This window comes from Grammomys surdaster, unplaced genomic scaffold (assembly GCF_004785775.1).
Source record: "Grammomys surdaster isolate TR1022 unplaced genomic scaffold, NIH_TR_1.0 129, whole genome shotgun sequence".
Taxonomy (NCBI): Eukaryota; Metazoa; Chordata; class Mammalia; order Rodentia; family Muridae; genus Grammomys; species Grammomys surdaster.
The window spans coordinates 4,682,903-4,689,075 of record NW_021604587.1 but is presented as its reverse complement, the minus strand read 5'-3'; positions in this window follow the sequence as shown (position 1 = coordinate 4,689,075).

Sequence of the window (6,173 nt, the reverse complement as noted above, 5' to 3'; positions counted from 1 at the left end):
AAACCCCCTTCAGTAAATCACTTATTTAAGAAGCCCTGTTCCATCCTATGCTTCTAGGACCCAACCTATGACATCCATAAAATGAGCCACACTGCTGATCAGAGATTCCTTTCTCCAAAATGAACACCCAGAAAGACTGCTGGCCCAACATCAGCATCAGCCAGCACTCCATGTGTTAACTGAACACTAACCCAAAGTCTGCTGCTCAATAGACTCAAAGCAGATCAGAAGCTCACAGGCCCAACCACTGACCCCACCACTGACAGACTCAAGGCTGCAGAGCCACCAGCATCAGAAGTAGGTCTCAAATCAAGCCTAGAAACATTGGCTGAATTGCCTGGCAACTGACTGAGCAGACCAGGCCTGGCTAACAGGGTAAGGATGAGGTAGGACTCTGAAAGTCAAGAATGGACATCAAAACTGAATGTAGTGGGTACATGTCTGTAACTCCAGCAATTAGGAGCCTGAGGCTAGAGGAATAGGAATTCAAGATCACTCTGGGCTACATAGACCCTGCCTCAAAATTATTGTGTTCAGCAGTTAAGAAAACGAGTTCCTCTTGCAGAGGCCTGGGATAATATTCATACATATGAAATTAAAAAAAATTACTTAAAATAAAGTTGGAGGGGCTAGAGAGATGGCTCAGTGATTCAGGGCAATTGTTGCTGTTACAGAGGACTCTGGGTTCCATTCCCAGCACCTACATGGCAGCTCACGAGAACTTCAGTTCCAGGGAATTCAATGCCTTCTTCTGGCTTCTGCTAGTACCACGAATGCATGTGGTACAACAGACATGCATTCAGGCACAACACCATACATGTAACATGTTATACATATATAAACATTGAAAGGAGATGAATGATTTAAAAGAAAATAGCTCCCGTGGACTCAAATATTTGAATGCTTAGTCCCCAGCTGGTGGAACAGTTTGGAAAGGATTAGCAGGTCTGGCCTTGTTGGAAGAGGTGTATCACTGGGGGCTGGGCTTTGAGGGTTCAAAAGCCCATGATACTCTGTCAGCACTCCCTCTCTGCCTCTCTGTCTCTGCCTCTCAGATGGAAGCTCACGGCTACTGTGCCAGCATCATGCCTGCTTGCCTACCTACCGCCATGCTCTCCACTATGGCAGTCATGGACTCATCCTCTGAAACTCTTAAGGCCCAATAATTATTTTATAAGTTGCTTTGGAAATGGTGTCTTCTCAGGACAACAGAAAAGTAAGTAAGACAGGAATCTGGGAAGATAATCCAGTGAGTTAAGTGTCTGTTGAACATGCCTGGAGACCTGAGTTCAATCCCCAGCTCCCATGTAGTATGCTGGACATGGTGATATGTAGTGAAAATCCTATCACTGGGGGCACAAAGCCAGGAAGATCACCAGAGCTTACTGGCCAGCCAGCCAGCCAGCCAGCCTAACTGGAGAGTCCCCAAGTCCCAATGAGAGAAGTTATCTTTAAAAACAAGACACTTAAAGAACAATGCCTAAGGTTCACCCCTGGCCTAGACATACATACCTCCAAAACGCTCAACTCTGATTTTTGAAAACATTTTTGAAATTATTTATTAAGAATTGTTTATTCTTTTATGTATGTGAATACACTGTCACTCTCTTTAGACACACCAGAAAAGAGCATCAATCCCATTACAGATGGTTATGAGCCACCATGTGGTTGCTGGGAATTGAACTCAGGACCTCTGGAAGAGCAGTCAGTGTTCTTGACTGTTGAACCATCTCTCTAGTCCCAATTTATTTCTCTTTATTTTAAGTGCATTGGTATTTTGCTTGCATGTGTCTGTGTGAAGGTGTTGGATCTCCCCCTGAAGCTTCAGTTACAGACACTTGTGTGCTGCCATGTAGGTCTGGGAATTGAACCCCAGGCACTCCAGAAGAGACACCAGTGCTCTTAACCACTAAGCCATCTCTCCAGCACCCCCATACTCCAATTTCTTTTAAAGATTTATTTATTTGTTTTATATATATGAATACATTGTAGCTGTCTTCAATATATACCAGAAGAGGGCATCAGATCCCATTATAGATGGTTGTGAGCCACCATGTGGTTGCTGGGATTTGAACTCAGGATCCCTGGAAGAGCAGTTGGTGTTCTCAACCACTGAACCATCTCTCCAGCTCCCCCAATTTTTTTTTTTTTTTTTTTTGGAGACAAGTTCTCTCTCTGTTATCTTGACTGTCTTAGAACTCATTATGTAGACCAGGCTGGCCTCAAAATCACAGCAATCTTGCCTGCCTTGGCCTTCCAAGCGCTAGAACTGAAAGTATGCTCCATCGTGTTAGTCCAAACAAACAAACAAACAAACAAAAAGTCAAGAAAAGATTTTGCCTATCTTACAGAGACTACAAGTTGTCTGTCATAATTCAAATTCATTCCTCTATCTGTCACATATAAGCTTTGCTGAGAAAGCTACACATTCCACCCGCAGTTGATGTAGCTACATCCTTCCTTAAGGATCGCTCACAAAGGAGTGTAAAAGTCAGAGCCCACATGGCAAACGTCTTCACACGGCGAGACAGACCTTTTCCAGACATGAGCAGACACAGATATCCCTTGCCTGTAGTTCATCAGCTGGGCCTATGCCCCGAGGACTGTTTCTGACTGACCACTGCAACAGGCCTGTGGCAGAGAAGGGGCTTCCTGGTCAGTGCAAGCGTGGACAAGTTGGAAGGGTCCAGAAGCAGACACTTTCCATGGCAGAAATCTTTAACCAGTAACAGATGGGGTTTCCTCTCCCTACCCCTCCAGAGGACAGCCAGGCACATTTCCTGCCTCCTAGATCTCCACCTGCCTCAGCAGGAACTTTCCAGCTTCTGTTCCCTTTACCAAGTCTCTTTTCTTCCTGTCACCCAGGAATATAGCCCAGTCCCTACAGGTGCACCCTAGAACTACCTCCTAATCTCCTAGAATTTGAACATTTGCTTCAGATTTGGTTTCTTTTTTTTTTCCTTTTTTCTTTTTTTTTTTTTTTTTTTTTTTTTTTTTTTTTTCTCCTTTGGTTTGGTTTTTCGAGACAGGGTTTCTCTGTGTAGCCCTGGCTGTCCTGGAACTCACTCTGTAGACCAGGCTAGCCTCGAACTCTCGAACTCAGAAATCCGCCTGCCTCGGCCACCTAAGTGTTGGGATTAAAGGTATGCACTACCACCGCCTGGCCAGATTTGGTTTCTTATAAAACCAAATGCAGGATGGCTACCCACTGTTGTGTCGGCTTCAGCTAGCATGTATCTACAACATCTGAGGACATGGCAGAGTGACAAGAGAGAAACCTGGGTCTCTGGGAAGCCACATAATTAACTGGGCATCTTTGTTACAGTGTTGTCTGATTATTTTTTTTTTTAATTGAGCCGGATGGTGGTGACGACACTCACCTTTCATCCCAATGCTAGGTAGGCACAGGCAGAGGGATCTCTGTGAGTTCGAGCCCAGCCTAGTCTAGAGTGAGTTCTAGGATAGCTAGGGCTAAAAAATTTTTTTTATTTTTTAAAAAGAGTGTGTGTGTGTGTGTGTGTGAGAGAGAGAGAGAGAGAGAGAGAGAGAGAGAGAGAGAGAGAGAGAAAGATACTAGTGGATGCTAGCATTGTAGGTGCCAGGGACTGAACTCTAGGCCTCTGCAAGAAGAGCAGGTAGTTGCTTAACTGCCAAGCCATCTCTCCAGCTCCAAGCATTCTGGTCTTAACCACTACACCTACCCAACATCTATTTTTCCTCTGGGTCCCATCACCCTAGTTTTCTGCTGGGGAGCCACTTTCTTAGGAATGTTGTAGCCAATCCACTCATTCAGGGGCAATGAGAGCATGTGCCTCAGACCCAAAAGCAGCACATGTCCCAGGCACAGTGATGGCTAAAGACAGGTCCCAGAGCCAAATTTACCATGATCTACGCTACTACACTGGTGGCACACAGGTCTCAAGTTAGTAGTGGCCATCAGAACTCCACCTGACCCTGCTTATAAGGCCACGACAGGAGGACAAGAAGCTCAGATGCTCAATGGCAGAGGACAATGCGTAGTGGTTCATGGCTGTAAACCTAGCTGCTTGGGAGACTCAAGCAGGATTACAAATTCACGAGCACACAGCAAGATCCCATCTCAATTTATAAAAATACAGAAAAGACGGAGAGTACAATGAGACGGTGCCATTTCTTGAGCATTGTATCTGGCCATCTTGAAACTGGAGCTTATAAAAATGTTGTGTGAATGGGGGCGGGGTGCGTAAGTGCCATGGCGTACAGTACATATGGATGTTCAAGGACAACTTGTAGGAGCCAGTTCTCTACCACGTGGGCCGTTGAAGGTAAGCTTCGGTGTCTGGCTCAGCAGCAAGCACTTCTGGCCTCCTGAGCTATCTCAGAGGTCCAGAACCTTCAGCTTTTCAGCCCCGATCCCAACAGGTCTTTCTGAGGGAGGCTTCCTGACAGTTCTTCGTCATGAAGGAAGTATGCAAACCATTGCTAATACCATTTAAAGCTGGGTTTCTGTCATCTGCAACTGTACAAGTTGTTTAATAACAAACTAGCCCAAGGAGATAGATCATTACCTTAGTCACAGTACCTATGTGACACCAGATGCAGCCAGCTATACACTTCTAGCCAGGGCAGCTCATTTTTGTCTTCACCAGCTGTGTAACTGGGGGAAGCAAGACTTGGAGACTCTGTGGCAAGAGCTATGACCACATGTCAGCAGTTTGTCTTCTGAAGTCAGGGTAGAGCCCTTAACAATGGCTGCACCCTGTGAGTCCCAAGTTCAGCCCTTGCCACCACTGCTGCCCTGACCATAAAGGGTTAAATGTAGCTCTGAGGTTAAATTCCACTCACCTGGTGCTTCAGGAGAGATGGGACAGACACCCAAGGGCTCTACAGATGCCCAGGATCTGAGCTTCCTCAGGCATAAGGAGGGGTGGGTGACACTGGTCAAAGGCACTCTGACTCTGTGCCTTTCTCTGCAGGGTCCCAGTCGAACCTGCAACCTTTTCTCTGCTTTGAAGGAAGAATGAGGAAAAGAGGTGTTTTGACCAGATTTGAAAGTCTCTGCACCGACTCACAGAGACAGGGCTGCTGCCCCCTGGGGTGTTTACAGGTGTTCCAAATGACACCTGCACAGTGAGGGGGTGCCCAGGTTCCAGCCTGGAAGATCGCTAGTACACAGACCTTTCTTCCTCTCTCTCAGAAGCAAAGCCATGGTTGAAAGAGAAATGGTAATGCATCTCAAGTGTCCAGCCTGTGGCGTAAGACCTGGTTCAGGGTAAGGAGGGAAGGGGAAAGGCAGAACTGAGAGAAGAGAAATGAAAAGAGGGGGCTAGACGGGGAAGGATTCGAAGAGGAAACAAGACAATGGCCAGACATTCAAAATTTCCCCCAGACCAAGGAGCTTAGCCATGACTCCTTGAAATAAGGACAGACAAGCCTAGGCAGTGAAACGCAAGGACAAGCTCACCACTTTCCAGTCAACTTAGACAGCAGCACACAGCTTGTGTCAAGGCTTTCATGAAGGGGCTTCCCAAGGGAGGGTCTAGGCCCTTCCTCGTGCCCAGCAGTCATGGAAGTACCACAGAAACCACCTTCTCACCCACTTAGCTTGTGACTTCCCCTTTTCCCTGTCGTGTCCAAAGGTAGACTCCATTGTTAATCTCTCCCACATGTAGGAATGGAGCTCCACAGTGAGGAGAGAGGGGGCTATTGCCCAAGGTGGCTGCATTCCCAGTCCAGTGCCCTGAAGGAAACCTGTCTGCTGCCCAGCCTCCCAGCAGAGCTGCCTCAGCAGGTGTATGTCATGCCTGGGCTAGCTTCTCTTGCTCCAGGGTTTGTCATAGGCTTCATCAAGGGCCAGCCTCCAGGGAGGAAGCAGAGCCCTTCATCCAGCAAGTCCTAGCTTGTGAAGCCAAAAACCACAGAAACCCCAGGGTCACCAAGAAAGAAAGCAATGAGTTCTCAAGGTTGTGCCCCAAGGCATATCTAGCCTCCAGCCCCTCAGTGTTGGGTTTATCTCACCAACCAACCATTTGCTCAACCCACTTGACAAGATTTGCCTCCTCAAATCCTGTCTACCAAGACAGAACCATCAACCTCTCTCCAAGTACCTGAGTCTAGTGACATGTCACACAAGCCCTCAACAAGAGAGCTAAAACTCAACACTATTTTGTTTTGGAGCTGGAGAGATGGCTCAG